Source organism: Spodoptera frugiperda, chromosome 14 (genome assembly GCF_023101765.2).
Source record: "Spodoptera frugiperda isolate SF20-4 chromosome 14, AGI-APGP_CSIRO_Sfru_2.0, whole genome shotgun sequence".
NCBI lineage: Eukaryota > Metazoa > Arthropoda > Insecta > Lepidoptera > Noctuidae > Spodoptera > Spodoptera frugiperda.
In genome coordinates, this window is record NC_064225.1 from 9,093,028 (window position 1) to 9,112,672 (window position 19,645).

General features: G+C 35.9%; 1 protein-coding gene across 7 annotated transcripts in view; it reads left to right on the forward strand.

Annotated features, from left to right (window-relative positions):
• The window catches only part of LOC118279393 (protein madd-4), a 409,330-nt gene that overhangs the window by 37,540 nt on the left and 352,145 nt on the right, over positions 1 to 19,645 (forward strand). For all 7 annotated transcript variants that reach the window (XM_050698354.1, XM_050698357.1, XM_050698353.1 and 4 more), the window contains exon 2: positions 11,291 to 11,370. The gene's annotated coding sequence lies outside the window, so the exon portion shown is untranslated. The remainder of the gene's footprint in view (positions 1 to 11,290; positions 11,371 to 19,645) is intronic.

A 19,645-nucleotide genomic window follows, 5' to 3' on the forward strand; every position in this document is an offset into this window, starting at 1 on the left:
TCGCTGAATCATGGTCAAGAATTACGCAAATTGGTCCATAAACCTCGACGTAATCGGTGTTCAACCGAATTGAGAACCTCCTCCTTTTTGGGAAGTTGGTAAAAAATGGCAGTATATGGCAATATGCTCACCCCCTATTACATGGGACTTATAACAAAAATGGTGAAAAGTGGGTGTACATTGTATAGCAACATTGCGTGCCGTAATGTGCACCTCTGCCTAGCCCTTCGGGTATAAAACGCGTTGTGAGTGTGTTGGTTAAAAATGCATTTTAGTAACTAAACAGTCGCTAAAATGTGACAAAACCCAACCATGAATATATAAAGTGATGAAAATTTGACAAAATAAACACCGCCTAAATAACAGCATACACATACTACGCAAAGCTGAAAAATGTTAAAAATACAAAACAAATATGGCGCCTGAATATTTTAAAAGCCAAACTTTTTGCCGTTGTCCAAAATGCATGTTAAAAGCCCCGCCTGTTGCCAAAACTTAGGGAATAAAACTAAAACTGCGATGTTCTAAAATGAATGAATAACATTTTGTTTTATGTACGGCCAACAATGTGTACACTTGTAATTTGTAAAGGGGTAAGAAGAGGTGAAATGTTTGAAATCGCCAACCCGCATTGAGTAAGCGTGGTGATTAATGCCCAAACCTTCTCCGTGTGTATCAGAGACCGTGTTCGGCAACTACTTTTGTGAACCAATCATCGAGGTAGTCCGTTCCAGACTCTGCTGTCAAATTGTAAAAAACTGCATGATTAGCGCGGTGGTTGGACAATTGGCTGCCGTACAACGTGGTGCGGGTTCGATTTCCGAATGAAGCAACTCTGTGTGATCCACAGATTGTTGTTTGGGGTCTGAGTGTACGTAAAATTGTATGTTTGTAAAACACCTACGACACAGGAGAACATCTGAGTGTAAAAAATCTTGTTCAACGCAAGATTACCGACTCATCTTTTGTACCTTACTACAAGAGTTCGGCGCTCTGATTGGTCGGCGCGAATGAATCAACCAATCAGAGAGACGAACGCACTCTCGCAAACACAAAGCAACTTGTACTAAGGGAACAGAAAATTTTGTTTGTATCTCCAGAATCCCGTATCTAATCGCTCACCATAAGTGGTTCTGAATATTTACCTCGCAGTGTGGGCGTCCGAGCTATTTCAGCTCACAGTCCAGACTGCTCGGATTAGGAAATAAATGAAGTCTGAAAATTTTGTTAATTATGCACGAGGAAGCGCTCTGTAAGGGTCGGGCTACAATATGTGTAAGATATCATTTCTGGGATTATTAAAATGTTATGAGAAGACAATTTGGTGGTTGTGATCTAAGTACCGTAAACCGGGGTTACTTTGATCAATATTGAACTTTGAAGGTCCTTAACATTTATATTTGTGGGTGTAAAAAAAATACAAAAAAAGTCTATTAATCGGTATTTTTAGTACTCTCGATTCCTGTAATAATAAGTAAAAAAATGTGTCGTGATATTGAGAAAAAATAAAAAAACTGTCTGATCAAAGTTATACGTAAGATGGGGTTACTTTGATACCCCCATTTTTTATTGCGTAACGACAAAGTAACTCCAATTATAATTCCAATAAACTAAAAAAAATCTAAATCTACCAACGGGAAAAATAAATATTCACATTTTTGTCTTATGGGGTAACTTTGATCAAATAAAAGTCATCAGAGAAATTGAACATTTCTTCAATTTCTTTATTAAACATGTTGGTAACACAATTCTAGCTTAAAATCAGGTCTTATTTATTTATTTTCATTAAAACTAAACAGGAACTTAGAAATAGTAAGTCTTCATACAATCAACAAAGTTAAAACCTATAAAATAATTAGTCTTCATAAAATCAACAATATAAAACGCTATGCTAACAATTCTGCGGATATCAATATCAAAAAAAAAATTGGTCAACATTACTTTGATTACTTGCAAAAGGCTTTGGTTTTGGCAGGTAGGCTAATATGTCACTTGTCTCAATTTGAGATATATCATCACGAACCAATTTGAATGTTTTTATTTCCCAAGGATTTGAAACCTTCGACAACCAGTGGGTCTGGATAATACGACAAACATATTTGTAAGTTTTCTTGCCTTGTTGTGACCAAAACTTCACTAAAACAAATCTCATAACTTTGATACAATCTCACACCATATACCCTATCAATGACACCCCGCATTAAGCAAACTCAATTCATTGCATTCTTTTTGAGGTTAGAATACAAAACCGCCCTCACAAAGTATAGCATTACACCCTTAGACATACAAAATATTCATTCTCCCTACAAGACGGTTTGCAATTCCGACGCAAATTCAAATTGTTTCTCTAACGAAAGGGCGGGTCATATGAAAATTCGTAGGAGAACTCTCTCTCGCAAATTTTTGTTACAATAATAATAACATACGTTCAAAGATCGGTTTGTTTTCCAGATGGTTTTAGAGCTGAAAAGTTTGTTTGTTTGAACGCGCTTCTCCGGAACTACTGGTACGATTTGAATAAATCTTTTTGTGTTGGATAGTGATATCTGATGTCTTTACATGTAATAATGTATACCAGTTCAAACTTACATAATCGAATTAAATGCTATTTCTGATCCGGTCGATGTTTCTTCCAAAACTATTTTTGATACAATTCGAGTGTACACAATAAATCGCTTACAAAACCGCCCTCACAAAGTATAGCCGTACCCTTAGACATACAAAATATTCATTCTCCCTACAAGACGGTTTGCAATTCCGACGCAAATTCAAATTGTTTCTCTAACGAAAGGGCGGGTCATATGAAAATTCGTAGGAGAACTCTCTCTCGCAAATTTTTGTTACAATAATAATAACAACGAAAGATCGGTTTGTTTTGCAGAGTTTTTGACTTCAAAATTCTTTTGGATGCAGTTCAATGTTTGAGATGGGCATGGAAATAGATACAATCAATTTTAGAAAGTGTGGGAGAGCCATGCTCTTGCACGAATGGGTCGGCTCGACCAGAGTTTTGACACGGGCTCACAGAAAACCGACGTGAAACAACGCTTGTGTTTCCTTGTGTGAGTGAGGTTACCGGAGGCCCAATTACCCTTCTTCCCAATTCCCCAATAACCCTTAAAATCCTAACCCCCACAGGTTGGCGACGAACTTGTAACGCTTCTGGTCTTTCGGGTGTCCATGGGTGACAGCGATTGCTTACCGTCAGGTGATAAGTCTGATCGTTTACCAGCTTATTTAAAAAAAAAAATCTAATTATGAATCGTGCTGTGGATTTTTAATGAAGAAAACATTATTAATTGTCACCATCCCAACTCTACCAACGACTCTAACGGACTAGCTTTGAATTGAAATTTCTCCTAATCGTTATCAATCAATTCAACGCTGACTCTTAAGCAGATTTCGTTGGATATCAGTAGACTGTACATACATAGTTTAGTTTATATTGGTCTTCTATGTATAAGCCGTTTAGACATGACTTCTTGGCTAGCTAGCATCTACTAACTATCCGCGACAAGTCAAACATGTTCATACACTAACTGACAAAAATGTTTTTCTTGGCAAATCCAACAAAGCGGAGATCATGAGCCTCGCCAACTGAACTGTTTATATAGCATCAAATATGTATGGAAGAAGTAAATAAAGAGGGAATTTGTGCAAAAATACTTACAAGCAACAAGCGGGCTCCGTACTAAACCTTCATAGAGTAGAAAATACGTCAGGAAAACGTACACTTAATGATAAATTCTGTATGTAATGCGCTGAGAAAAGAGACAGGTGCCGTCTGCGAACAAACGCGAAAGCCCCACATACATTGCGTATTTAGTGTTAGTCGAAATGAATTGGCTCCAAGTGACACGGTAATGGATGAAAAATAGAATGTTTTTCGTCGTTGTTTGTATGTTTGTGTGTGTGTATTGACAGAGGCATGCGGGCTAACTGTACTTAGATGTGTTTGTAGAGCAGAGTAAACTTATTAGGGGTGCCCTCTTAGTGTTACATTGTACGTGCGATGCGCGATACCTACTCGTAATTACATTCGAATTTACTAAGTAAATTGTTTCTAATACGGTGGAGAGATTTAGGAATACACTCTAATGTATCTGTTGTTAGGGGACATTATTTAGATGGGAATATGGCGGAAGGTTGTTTCTCAAATTGGGTGACAAAGAATTTAGATTGGAGTAGTAAAAGTAGCAAGAAGTGAATATTTTGGTTTTAATTCAAAAGTAGTATTTTTTTAATTCCAGTTTAAATTTTAATTGAAGGAGTGCCAAGCTTCGACTCGAATAGTTCAGCTAAACTGGAATGATACCACGGTCTCACAGAAAACCGACGTGAAACAACGCTTGCGTTGTGTTTTGTTATGTAAGTGATGTTACCAATAACCTTTAAATTCCTGACCCTCAAAATGCCGGCAATGCACTTGTAACACGTCTGGAGTTTCGGGTGTCCTAGGGCTACGGCGATTGCTTACCATTAGGTAAAAATTTCAATTGAAGAACTATTACGATAATAGCGAAACATCAAAACCCGAAACCGGGCTCAAATTCTTAGCTACTTAAATGTTAACATCAGAATAGAAAACACAACTACCACTTTACCCAACCAACGCCGACGTTACTTAAAATTAAGCTCACGAACAAATTACTTCGCTCTACAAAATACGAGCTCCTCTTTTAACAAATACTTTTGACTATTATTGAACAGTCCTCGTCAAAGGACCACCATTTTTCGAGGTCAAATTCTGTGGAAAGATGAAGGAAATCGATTGTGGTCACAAAAGACACCTCCAGCTATAAGATTGGACGTATAATATGTCTTTGTGAGACCAATGGACATATTTGCGGACAATTTCCAGACGAATGTGTGGGACATGAGTTTTTGTGTGTTTGTTATGTGTTGTTGCGTGTTAGAGATGTGTTGTTGCGGTTGTGTGTTGTGCGGGTTTAAGTGGGACTAGTGTTGTTGGTTGTGTCATTAGTTTTTCTTTATGAAACGTTGACGGTTGTAACGCAGGAAAATGTCTTTGTATGTAAGCGGTGTTGTTGTATTTGTAATTGCAATTTCTTTGACACTCTTAGTCATAGTGAAACATATTGTCGAAAATTTCGCTATAGGGTGGATGATTAATTTTTATTTTAATGTCCGTCTTGTAGATTATTTTAAAATATTAGTATGTATACGTATTTTTTATTTTCTTACGGAAATAAATAATTTCGAAGATATAACGCGCGACGTCATGTCTACGTATATTATATACGAAGAAATAACTTATTTGCTCCCACTCCTACACCGATTAGTTTTATCTAAGTATTGTAATCTTATATGACATAAAAAAATACGTGCCTAATATTTTTTAAATTGCCTAACTGACGGACTAAATAGATTTTCAATTTTCATACCCCATCATCATCCCTATTAGGTAGATTCCAGATAAACAATTTGTGAATCAGATTTTTTATAGCTTTGGTACCAATAATGAATTATATGTATGTACTAGTCTTATATTTGAGGTATGTAGATTAAGACGCTAGCTCCCAAACACGAAGATGTGGCTTCAAAACTTGGCAAGTTCTAATGTAAGCCTTAGTTATAGGCCCGTGGGGATGGGGAAGTTTAGAGACTTACAATATATATTTTCAACAAGGATGATGGCAACGCTTGCACACTGAGTGTGTAGAAAGGATGAGTATTTTAATTAGAGTTTTGAAGAAGTCGGTGGCACCAGACTTATCAATAAGTAATCTATACTAATATTATAAAGCTGAAGAGTTTGTTTGTTTGTTTGTTTGAACGCGCTAATCTCCGGAACTACTGGTGCGATTTGAATAATTCTGTTTGTGTTGAATAGTGCATTTATCGAGAAAGGTTATAGGCTATAAAACATCGCGCTATGACTAATAGGAGCCGAGCAGAGCGAATGAAACCGCGCGAAAGTAGGTAGTATAAAATATTTTTTATGTTAAATGGTTTTAAAGGCTTATATTGTATGGTCACCAAGATTAAGAGTGTGTACCAAATATCAGATCGATCGGACGACAGGAAAGGAGTTAAATGCCAATTACCAAAGGAGGATGCAAATCCTGGTCCAACCTTCCCGTAGTTTTTTTTTGAGGCGGGAAAATCATCCAATGACTTCTCCTGCCTTGGGCAAAGCGAGAGGGAGTGTCAGACTCTTACTGACTAAAAACCACCCCGTTCCTACTCCTGCTTTTCGAGCCGGAGCCCCGGTCAACCCGCTAGGTAGTCCGCAGCTCCGGATCAGTCCGCAGCTCCGGATCCACCTTCCAATAGCTACGTGTATAAAGCACAAACGCAATTATGAGGACTACCGACTACCATGTTTAATGAAGAATAACTCTGAATGGACTAAGATTTGAAACTTGGAATCATTGTAACTTTTATTCAGCTCAAAATTGCCTATCCAATGATGTAACACACATAGCTATTGGAAGTGGGACCAGATTTCATAGAAACTCTGGCATCCTCCTTTGACCCAAACAAACAAACAGGTCAAGCTAAATAAAACAGTAAAAAATATGTGTAGATAGCCCCCAAACATATATTATTTTATTTTTTTATTTTACTTAAATAAACACCCTTTGCTTTCCACCTTGAGCGACCTTGGTAACACAACAAAAACCCCGCACCATGGCAAACAAACAAACATACAAATTTAAATTCAACAGCCGTATCTACATGGGCCTACTACCTATATCCATGAACTCAATTTTCTCCGTTCCCAGTAAAGCACGGGTCTTTTCCACCCCGAAAATGAATCGCCGAATTCCCACACCCTTTCACCCTTTGAGAAAATTATAAAACAGTTTGGTCCTTTGAACCCCTAGTCCCGTAGCCCCGTGTTTGGGAGCCCCGGGGGCGTTGCCTCGATTGTACGCTAATCGCCGGCTTGTTTACTAAAGTGCGTTTGGACCGACATTGTGCATGGTCACAGTGTTAGCGATTCCTAACAAGGTTCTAAAGTTGGTACTTTTGCAAAACAAACATTTATACGTATCATCATGCTTGATCCCTATGGGGTAAGAAAACACGATTACACGGTTAAAGACAAACTTTTAGCTAGCATATCTCTTGAGCCGCCAAACGACACCATTTTGCTTTACCAATCTCCTTCGCTTCATTTACATTCATTAATTTCTTCATGCATACTCGTCGATTGATAATTTGCATTGAATGAAAATTTGGTCCTTTATTTTGGTCCTTTCATACGCAGCCAGTTTATTTTGGTTAAACTATTAGTTGTGTTAATATTTCATAGTCATGATGCAGTAGCGTCTGCTACGTCTACACACAGGGTCTGTGTGAAACTTAAAGAAACCAACTCTCAAAATTCCTTTAGCGCCTTTTTCATTATCATTCTACCAAACCCATCTATCTTCTATTTCATTCGTATTTTCGGCATGGTCGAGAAACACTCGAATCGATAGCATTTAAAGGAAGATTTAAGTTAGCGCCCCTGTTCAATTAAGTCGGCGTACAATTAAGTAAGGTATTCCTTTCTCTGTAATTAAGTAACCTGTAAATATAACTCTATTTCCTCGCAGGTAGGTATATTTTCTAATGACTCCTTACTATATTTTTCCTTTAATTTCTTTACTTTTTCGATTAATTAACTGGAATTAAGAAATGTATTGGTCCTTATTGGTGATAGGGTTATGTTTAGATGTAATTACTAAATTATAGTTTAGTGAAGGATTTTAATGGTTTTTTGGTTATAATGAGGGATGAAATGTGAGTTAGATAGGTTTGTCTCTTTGAGGCCGTTTGATTCCAGAAGGGGTAGATAGAGGCGCTCAGTTTTTAGTGATGCACTTAAGATTTTGCTATTGTACCCCATGGGATAAAAGAGAAGCTTTAGCCCATAAACCAGACAGAATTTCGAATTTCGTGTAATAACTAAAAAATTCCGAAAGCTTTGAGAAAATCTGTATTATATGAGTGAATTGGTAGTTTCTAGCTAGACATGTTTCATCTTGAATCGCATCGTCACTTATCGTTAGGTGATATGGCAATCAAATGGCTGTCTAGTTTTAGATAAAAAAAAAATTGTAAAGCACCGCAACTTTTGCAAATTATCCCGCTAACACTGAAACCACGCCCGAAATTGTAGCTGACTCACGTGTGACGAGGCAAATGTACTCCGCAACGTACAGTCAGCGAATTCACAGTTTTTGTATACTGACTGTACTTGCTTAATGTTGGCTACACACCTGAATGGGGTCCTTTATTCGGGACCTTAATGTACTCGCTTTAAAAGGACGGTTATATGCATTTTTTGGATGTTTGCAGTTTTCTCTAAAGAGATGTTGAGTAGGTGGATATTGTGGTATTATTTTCAAGTCTTCTAATTTTGGAAGAGGGTTTTGTAGAAGTAGCTTTGTTGGATAACTATAAAGACTTTTTGCTTTGTAGTTGTACTTGAGAATACTCGAATAAGGACATATTAAATTTGTATGAGTACAGGATTTAACTGATGCCTTTGACCGAGCTACGAATCAAAATTGATGTTTTTTGCGCAGTGGTTGTAAAAAGGACCACCATGTAGGGGTTTTTTATTAATTAGGTAACTGACAAAATTTTAGTAAAGTCCTTCTCCAAGTGTAACTAAAATCCTTCTCCTAAAATCTAACCTTTCTAGCCTTAGATATGTTCCCATTAAACCCTTTCTAGCACTATTCATAATATTCCTATCCACTAAGTAACACTTACCTCTCTCCTAGCAGAATATTTGTCTAAAAGATTGTAAATGTAGAGCCAGTATTACAATAATCATAACAGCCGCACTGTAATGGCGGAATTTAATATTTTATTTCAAATGTCTTTGAACTCACTGGAAATGCAAATGGGGGAGAAATTGCTTTCAAAGTGGAAACAGTAGGAGGGAGGTAATACTAGGTTTTGGACTCGGTTGGTAGTATATATTTTGAATGTATAATAAACATAGATAAAATCTCTGAAAGAATAGAATATCGCTGCTATAAGAACTAACGGGGCTAACGTATTTATAGTCACCAGATGTAGCAAGAGGTTTATTTGTCCAATCACTGCAGCTGTCTAATATTGAACATCCAATTGTGTGACACTACCTAATTTCCTATTGGACGAAAAACGAACGTCAATACTAGCACTATCTGACTAAAAATACGGCTAATTATATTAACCTAGTAAAAATTTTGGAACATCATTATTGGTGTGATTTTGCTGTTGTTGATTTAAATAATAAGGCAGACTACAGCTAATACTGAGCACATTATGTGGTCTGCTAAAGCAGTATTGTAGTGCCAAAACAGGTTTAAATTATTTACGTAAGCATTTCGTCCAAGCATCCCAGGACCACGTTTGTCTACAAGGACCAACAAACAAGCTACATAAATAATGGAACAGAATAAATAATAGAACGAATGCAATGTCAATATTCTAAGAAAATATTAAAAGTGAGATAAAAAAAATAGTTTGGTATTTAATCGCAAGGGCGCCATCCACCAAAGTAATAAATTACAATAAAGATTCACACAAAGCATTAATCTGTAATAAATACTTCTTTGGATTTCATTCTTTCAGTGGATCTCATTTTAATAACGCGAGGCGCTGCCCAGACAATTCTATGAATACCTTATTACGAATGCAACTAAAATATAAAAAGATTACTATCTTAGGTCACCTTTGGGCAGAGGTGGATTAAACCTGGTGAGCGCCCTAGGCAAGTACCTTACAGGCGCCCTTCGGCACGAATGGGCCGGCTCAACCGGAGTGATACTACAGCCTCACAGAAAACCGATGTAAAACAACGCTTGCGTTGAGTTTCGTTTTGTGAGTGAAGTTACCGGGTACAATTACAATCCCCGATTCCCCAACAACCTTTAAATTCGTAATCAGCAACGCACTTGTAACGCCTCTGGTGTTTCGGGTGTGATCCTGTCTGCTCGTTTACCGGACTATACTATAAAAAAATTGTAATTTTTCGTCACTGCCACTGTATAGGCAGTTGGGCGCTGGCGTCTCGCGGCGCCTCCCTGTATCCTGGCGCCCTAGGCAATTGACTAGTTTGCCTTAGGCATAATATGGCTCTGCCCTTGCCGTTTGACCGTCTGTCTATAACAAACTTTTTATTAAACTTGAATAAATAGGATTCAAGTTTTGTCTCTGATTTCGAAACTAAAAGTCTTTTTTTATTGTTTATTGCATTGCAATGGTCTAGACTGAAGATTACAGATCTCGCTAATGTTGTAAACGTGAATATTTTTAACATTTCTCTCTAGATTCTGTTATCCAATCACGTAAAAGCAATTTAACTGGTTTAGCTGACGTGAAATGTGTGTATGTGAGTGAAATAGTTTTTTGATTTGAAAATTCTTGGTAGCAATATGGAATCTAAAATGAGCTTAATGTTTGGTGATAGGTTTAAAATAGGTTTTATAATAAAAGTTGAAAGTACTTATGTTTTGACAACCAAGCAGCAAGTCTTCAACCTGCCTTCTAATCAAAGTGGTATATAGGTAATCAAATCTTTTCAAGTGTATACTAAGCTCATAGTCCAGTAGTAGACTATTAGGGGCTGTTGATGAAGATGAAAATAAGAAGTTTTCTTTTTCCTTACCCTTTAAACTTATGAAGACCTTTCTAAGAATGGGAGGACCACGATTCTATTGATCCTTATGTGTACTACTGACAAAGTCTGACGTCATATCAATATTTTTATATACTAATGTTATTTACACGCATACTAGATTACTGCGTAATAACTAACAGAGCTCTATATAGTCTGGTTAAATAATATTTTCTCGGTATCAATTACTCGGCTCATTGCTCCGGGCTGCCGAACGAAAATGGTCCTTAGTTAATATGAACACTCTTCTAGAATAATAAATATTCTTTTATTTTATGAAAAGAACTAGACCTGTGTTTATTTTATGTTTGTTTACTCAAGGAAAAGGTTGACTGTTTTTATTTTTTAAGTCGGCTGCCTTGTTCGACGTTTGTGTAAACATAAGATTTATTAATAAGAGTAGCACGAAGTCTAGATTTGTACGTTACGTCACGCCTTTTATACCTGAAGGGGTAGACAGAGGTGCAGATTATGCCACGTAATGTCACTGTATAATGGACACCCATTTTTACCATCATAAGTCCGCAACGCAAGCGTTGTTTCACGTCGGTTTTCTGTGAGGCCGTGGTATCACTCCGTGGATTCGGGGATTTAAAATGACATTGTTTAGTTTACGATATAGTTACAATACATATTAACCATGTTTTGTATTTGTTTCAGTGGTTCGGGACCTAACCTGTGTGAACACTACTCGAGTCAATTTCAAGTAGTGAAGCAAAAAAAAAACACATTAATTTCTGGTAAGTAGAGCGTTTACTTGTAAAGGTAAAAATCGTACGGATTCCGTGTGACGTCATCAGTACTCATCGCATGTAGGCATTCCAATGATGCGGTGCGTACGATGCGGATCAGTGGACGCAGTTGTATGAGTTTCTATACAAGACAAACTAAAAACCTTTGCGTGGGATGCGTACGATGCGGTCCTGTGACAGAAAGACTCCATTCGATTTGTCTCTTACTAGCCAAACACCATCTCGTTCCTTGTCCTGCTTCGAACCGGAGCCGCGGTACACAACAGAGCCTCGCCCACGACGATATAACCTTAAACCTACTTATTATATAATTAATTATTATTACTTATGTTTGTTTTTTTGTCCTTAATTAGGAGACATCTGTCCTTTCCCACGGAATGTCCTGTAATTAAACGTTATTATAGGATTCAATACCTTTTAGGTTAAAAATAACTATATTTTGTAGATGGTTCATTACGTACATTTATGAATCAGCAGCACAATAGTGTACCTTAAAATTATCTTTATTACGAAAACATATAGGTTGAAAATTAACTGAAAACAAAGGCAAACAATTTGGATATTTTGTTTCATAATGACCACTGGTTGAATGGGATCAGAATAATTGAATTACGTGCACTACTCATATATAATAAACAAAATATTTAATGACTTAATTTAATTTAAAATAAACTGAACCACGTTTCCATCGCCAAAAGCTGCTTCACAAAGCTTGTGATTAACCTCATTTGACGGCTGAAACTGAAACACTCGACTGTACGACGAAACACTGAAATTATTCGAAACAATTATTAAAATAAACTCATCATGCCCAGTGGGTACAACGGAACATGTATCGTGGAAAAAATCCCATTCAGAAAAACATGACAGACTTTCCCTACATAACCTTGTGAAAGAGCGCACATTGAAAACGTTCGCACAAAAGGAGCGATTTAAGAAAAAAACTTGTTTTTTTTTCTGCTACAAACAAAAAAAAGGAAAATACGACAGCACGAGTGTTCGCACTTGTTTGTTCCCAAACGAGTCGACGCAAAAAATGTACGAAGCCACGTTTCTTTTTCGCAGCCCCGTCTGCTAAAGCACACTGTTAACAGTTATTTGTTTCGTTTAGAATTCGACGAGTGCTGTGAAGGATGCTTCGCCAAAAAGTCTTATTAAAATACGTACGTATTTTGTCCAAATGAGTTTCGGTTTAGAACACTGTGCGCGTTCAAGCGAAATGTTGTTTTTTGAGTTGACAACGAACTTTGAAGATATGTCTGGCGAAAACTTATTTTATTTTGTTAGTAAATATGTAAAGTTTTATTTTGTACTCGGGTTTATTTGTCTCGATCTTTTTGAGAGAAAATGTTATTACTTTGAGCGTTAATAAGTAAAATAAATTGCTAGTTTTAGTTCTTATTCTTAATCTAATTTTCTTATTGACGTAATGGATCCAGGGACAACTGTATATAATAAATGTAGTTTTAGTTTGAATGCTAATTAATAGATCTACTTGTAAAAATTACTTAAATAATAAGTATTACAGAAGGCTGGCCGCCTTGTCACGTTGAATAGCAATGCTGACAGCTTTCTAGAAACGTGTATTGTCGATGAGCTTACGACCAATTTATTTAAAAACCGAATGTGCCCTAAGACCCTATGCAATATAAATGTTCGATTCAGATATTTTTTCTTAATTCTAACCTAAAAGTATTCCATAAATAAATCGCCCACTTATTCTTCGAAACGATATTAATACGAATACGTGACATTAAGAAATAAACACACACTTACAATATTAATACCGATAAATATCACCAACAAAATAATAATATCATACCTTTTTGTCCACTAATAACTTCTTAGATTCGTTACTTAATTAAATCAACATCTGGCTTCAGTGTGCTCTCAAACTAATTATCGAGGGTTTTCAGCTAAATAGAAAGGCTCCTTAGAAACAGAACATTCTTTTATATTATTTTTCTTAAGGTATTTCTTAATTATTGAAATTGTGAGAGGTATTGATGTCTGGGAGTGTCTAATTGGTCTTTAGGGACGAGCGAGATCGATTGCGGTGACTTGCGTTTAAAAGGACCAAATTATTTTTGCTAAAGAAAATGTTGTGAATAGTTTAAGAAGCTTGTAATATTGTTTAGTCATTTCAAACTACATTTATTTTGTTTACTGTCTGCTATATTTCTTTTTGCGTTTGAATGCCATGCCTCATTTTTAAAATTTAAATAAAGATTTTCTTTTATTATATGAACAAGAGCTACAGTACTGATCTGAATGAAAGACATAGATAGACTACAGTCTAGAATAACACATAGGCCGTTATTTATCATGTGATAGTTTGTGAAGATGTATTTAAGTTTGTATATAGAAAATACTAAACGGTTCTAAAACAGGCTACCTTTTATCCTGGAAAGGTGAATGAAACTGGTGGCTGAAGCTGTTGCGACTAAGCGACGTCACCTCCTCTATACACGATAGAGAGTCCGTGAATGTCTTGAAACTAGTCGAGCATTTCTCAATTACTTCACAAAATAAGCTGTTATTTTCAATTGATGACACATAACTTATTAAATAGTGTTACGTATGACGGCGATATTCATATCTATTTCCATGTCTGCTAAAATTACAAACATTACACCAATCTAACACCACAGGGAGAACAGTGACACCATCCGACGCCACACACACGTCTCTCAATGTCATACACATTCTGATTCCCTGAAGTGCTTCAGATATCTTCTTATAAAAGCATCTATATTTCTTAATTCCCAACAGAATATAAGGGAGTATAAGTGATCGCTATCTATGTACATAATAAAATATAATGGCGTTATATTGATCGTGCAAGAGTGTAACAAGCGATTTTCCTTCCATTTTGTGTGGGAAATTTTGGCGGCCATCTTATAACCGATTGGGTGGTAGTAAATTGTTTATTTTTTCTAGTGTTTTGGTGCTATATAACATGGTGTTTACCAATGTTTTATTATGTGTGTGTATGTAATTTTTATTTTTTAGCGAATTTACAATTTTAAACTTACTACGAGTTAGTTTATTATCGTGGTAAGTCTATTTAACCAATAATATCAATACCAATAGTATCTCATGTTCGAAAGATTATTTAGAAGATTTCTTATTACTTTTTCAATAGACTACAAATCTAACCATATAAAAAATGTTTTGTCATGTAACACAAAATTGAAAATGAACCAGCAACATAATTAAGTAAGACCATAATAAAGCATAGATTACGCGACTCAAAGGACCGGCCTTTGTAAGCCAATGCCTGAGCACCTATTAATTTTGCTGACTTCGAAAACTGTGACAAATTGTGTTTTTCACCACAAAAACAAAATGTCGACTCACGATTATTTAGGAGTTCGCGCGGAACCGTAACCGTGCGATGCCACAAAACTAAGGGCCAAATTCGAGAGAATTTTCTCTCAAGGGCGCTCCTTTTTCCTTCATATCTTCAACTCTTCCACGTCTAAAGGACCATTAGCATCTCGCAACAGCCCTTTACAAGCGCAAATATTATTTTTATTTTCATTTAATTGTGGGCCGTGCCCTTTTGCCGGCAGAAGTTTTCGTAACGACTGAACTTGCAAACGTTCGGCTGACACTTAAGTTGATTTAAGTAATTTCGCAGTCGCCTTGTGAATTTCGAATGAGACGGACGTCGGTGTGGTGATAAAAAGTAGCTGAAAACCTTGTTGTTTTGCATTGTTGGGGTGATAGTTGGTTTTTGGAGTTAGAGATGTGTTTAAAGAAGTTTTTAGAATGTTTTTCTGTTTTTGTCTAATCAAAATGCCAATTGCGGGCTAATCATTTTACTTGGGTAACCTTTTGGCCTAATTACAAGACTAGAGCCACTAGATAAACAAACATATCTAGATTATCTAGTGAGTCTTTGCAAATGCGACCTTTAAGTTCCTTGATAAAGTTCAAAGTCGAGCAAAGATACTCCGTATCAAAACACCAGAACATTTTATCATAACATTATTATAATCACTATACCAGGAAAAATTAGATTCATGCTGAACAGCGTATGAATTTAGTATATTAGTCAAGTAAACTTTCTAGGAAAACACTAGCTGAATTACATTAGACAAACATAATAAGAAAGCCAACCAACCCTTACATTTCACTATCGATCTCATCACCCATTCCACTTCAACCAGAGAAATAACACTGACAACTACGGAATCATTTAATTCTACAAACTTTGATCCCGAAGCAACGATCACTTGAGTTTTGGATTTAAACAAGAGATCTGTTATACAAGTATTGGTCCTTAGGGCACGTTGAACCGTCTTAAAATCCTTCCCAACTTGTATCACTCGGAGCACTCTAATTGAGACGGTACCTCTAAGGTCCCTCTCTAAAACTTACTCGAAATATGTCACTAAATAATCCAGGGAATATATAATTTAACGGTTGAAATGTTTTCCTAATTAAACTTTATCTGCTCGTGATAAGTTGTTCGGATAATTACTTCATTTCTTGTTCCCCGAGGTGTGCAAATTTTTGTGAATTAACATTATTTTTATTCTGTTTCGTTTATCGAATTGTTTAGTAAAAGAAGTGTCATTTACATTTTTCTATTATGCTTTATAAGATTAATTATACGAGGGTGTACACTTTGGTGTTTCAGACGTATCTACGTAGACTATAGTTAATGCTTTTTAACAAACAGATTATAAGTTTCCTTTATACTTGGCATGAAATCTGCAATTGCATCTATTTATAACCAATTTAAAAAAAGGAGGTTCTCAGTTTGACACGTATGTGCGCGATTATCTCGCGTTTGTTTGTACCGATTGTGATGTGGATTTCAGCATAAAATTTTATAGACTTGGGTTAAAGTTTTAGGCATTACATGACTTAAAAAATGGAGGCGGAGATGAAAATTGAAGGCGCGTTCCTCTTTTAAATGAAAATCAAGTTTATTCACCACATGCCTGTGGCTATTCAATTAATAAAATTATAACAAAAATTGGGTAGGCTCCTTTATACAACGAAATCAAACGCACTACATAATAATTGAAACTTATACCAGCGTCCAACCGACCACGACACAATACGAGTAAGAGAAATAAAATCCCAATATCCATGTTCCAATTCAAACTCGCATTTACCGAAACGATTTTAAATTACATTATAGATAAAACAGAATTGTTTAATCAAAACCTTGTCGCCATTACGGGATCAGCAGGCATATCCGAAAACGAAATAAAGTATCGCCGTTACAAAAGTCGAATTAACATTGCCATTAAAATTCAAATAATTACTCGCCGTACTTTATCAAAACGAATGGATGCGAGCTAATTTATATTTCATCCCATTTTGGATGAAATACACGTCGAAATTCACGTTAAAAATATACTGGGTACATGTTTAAGAATAATTTTTCCGAAGCTTTATACATATTTGACTGACATTCCCTGAGGTAATCAATTTTTACTGACTGGTAAAAAGGGATGGATAGGGATACTAAGTTATGAATAGAAATTTGCGTTTTTTATTTTGTTTGTTTGTTTGTGTTTTTTTTGTTGCGGTGTTTAGGAGTTGGCGTGTATCAATGTGTCAGTCAATTTGATCCGTGGTTTTGTGTGTTGCTCGTGCAAATACTTTTGAGTAAATTGTCTGCAGTACCGTCCAATGGTATCTTGTTAGTATTATATCACGAAGTGATAATTGCTTTTATGAGTAAAATTACCATTATTAGCCTGGAGTCAGGAAATTCAGCTGTGTTTCACCCCCTTGTCTTGGATACCACGTAAAGCCGTTGGTCCTGCGCCTAACCTCTCTTCGGTCGTGTCGGTCTGCCGTCATATTGGGTTCAGAGAGTGAGGGAACAGAGAGTGCACCTGTTATCGCACACACTTGTGCACTTTTGTGTATTGGGCTAGTCTTGTTAGACAGGTTAGCCACCGAGATCGAAATCGGTCGGGAGATTATAATTATATCACAATTATTCCATTATAATGTGTGACTATTTCTATTCCTACGACGACGAGCCTGATTGAGATGTCTAGTCTTAGGCTTCTCACTACATGCCTACATAACTGACAACAATTTAGTATTTTACTATCTTTATCATTATTTGGATATGAACTTCACTACACAGAACATAAAGCTACTATTTCCTCGAAACCTCACAGATCTATTTATTAAAATAATTGAAATACTTACGTAATATCTTTATCTTATACCCATTATTCATGAGATGGAATTGGAAGCAGTTCAAATTGAAATACCAGGGGTATTCGATCGGAATGATTTCCTAGGATTTCATTGTTCCCTCAGCAAATATTTTACCAATCAATTCTCTATCAATATTAATTCGTTATCAGTGGAAGATTGGAAGGCACCGGCTCTTGAAACAACAGACTTAAAGTTATTCAAATAATCTTGTCCAATATCTAAAAAATATTTACCTGCTTCTAATCCGTCTGGGATTCCAAAGAGATTGTTAGGTACTTTGTAAATCTTTATATCTTCGTTTTGTATGCGAACCGTTTTTTAATAAAATTCCCAAGACAAAGTCGGTTGTTATAATATTCCTGTAATATCTCAACGATAAACAGATGCTTGTTCGACGGGAAAAACTCATAACTTGCACTATGATGCTTTGTATGCCTTTTGGTACGAAATTAGTTTTTATTGTGTTTAGTTTTTAGATCTATTATTGCATTTTTTTGTTATTGATCATCTTTTCGAAATTGGTTTTGCAATTTGGTAGTGAAATGACATTGATGATATTAGATGATATTCGTTACTTACAATTATCGTTGATGTATCTATATTTAATTTACCATTTCTCTAAGTAAATATATTAGAAGTCTGCTTACAATACTTGTATTTTCACAAGTCGGTTAAACACTGGACATCATTTGATTATTAAGATTATTTTCTTTTTCTATCTTTTTGACTAAATAATTGTGTCCAAGAATTGTATTGTGAATCTGATTGAAAAAGAGTAATCTATGGAGTTTCTTGCTCGTTCTTCTCTATAGAAATTTACACTTTGGCACAACCTAATAACTTTACTAGAGGACTGACCAACAGTCTGACATTTATAATATTTATATAATTGCTTTGACATTCAAAATTGCCTTTCTGGCCTATATGAAATAAATAATCTTTACTTTTGATTCCATAGAATTCTAAATAAAATATTGAACTAAATTATCTAAAAAAACATGAATTGAACACACTACCACTACGCTCAGCATACACACACAATCCTTCAACAACGGACCATCCAATTCAAATTCCACCAGGATTGTTTAAGACGTGAACTGAACTTCGAAAGAGCTATTACATCTATTATCTTTCAACTAATCTGGTCCTTTTGGACTGGTCCTAAGGGTCGAAAGTACTAAAAGCACGGAACCCATAAGATAAGGACGGTCCTTTGTGTGAGGTTAGATAATATTGGTCCTTCGACTGCGACCTACTAATTAGACTTTGGTCCTTGAGTTCCTTGACACTCAAGGGTAGTAGGTTTATTTTTGAACTTTTATCTTTTGGATAGCTTATCAAATTTTGGTTTTGGTAGAGCAATTAATGAACTGGTTCCTGGGTCTGGAAGGTAAAATAATTGTTTGTTTATCAGACTTTGGGATTCAAAGGCAACTTTTGATAGTTTGATTTGAACATTTCGAAGTTTGCCTGGTGGTCGAAGTCATGTTTTTTGTATGTTATAAACCGGTAAACGAGCACACACGCCGCGTCAAACAGTTGTCCGTCAGCCTGTTTGTTAGTGAAGCTAGGTGCTCGTTCCAAAGTTTAGCTTCGAAAGGAGAAGTACGCATTACTTAGAAAACATTACGAAATATATCATAATGACATATTTAATGTTCAGATTTAAATGACAAGTTTATCGCTAAATTGGAAGGGTGCCGTTAATGTGTGATATGTCCTATAGTCGGTTCTTAATACACTCAACGAAAGAGTAAACGTGAATAGTTTTACCAGAAAAACGCTTGTAATAGTAGTGAAGCGGTTATAAGAAGGTGTATTGAACTCCACGCCTCCTATTTTGGTAAAAAGTAGGCTACCATTGTAGGGTTTATATTTAGAAATATCAGTTTTATATATAAAAGAGCGTCTTGTCGATGACTTTCCAAGGCTTCTTAGTTAGAAATTTCGAGGTTCTCAATCTGAAACATATAATATCACGTCTCTTATTGGGTAAATGGGTAAGTAGAGTTCCCTTTTTTATGGTATAAGCCTTTATCGTCTGCCATCATATGATATATGA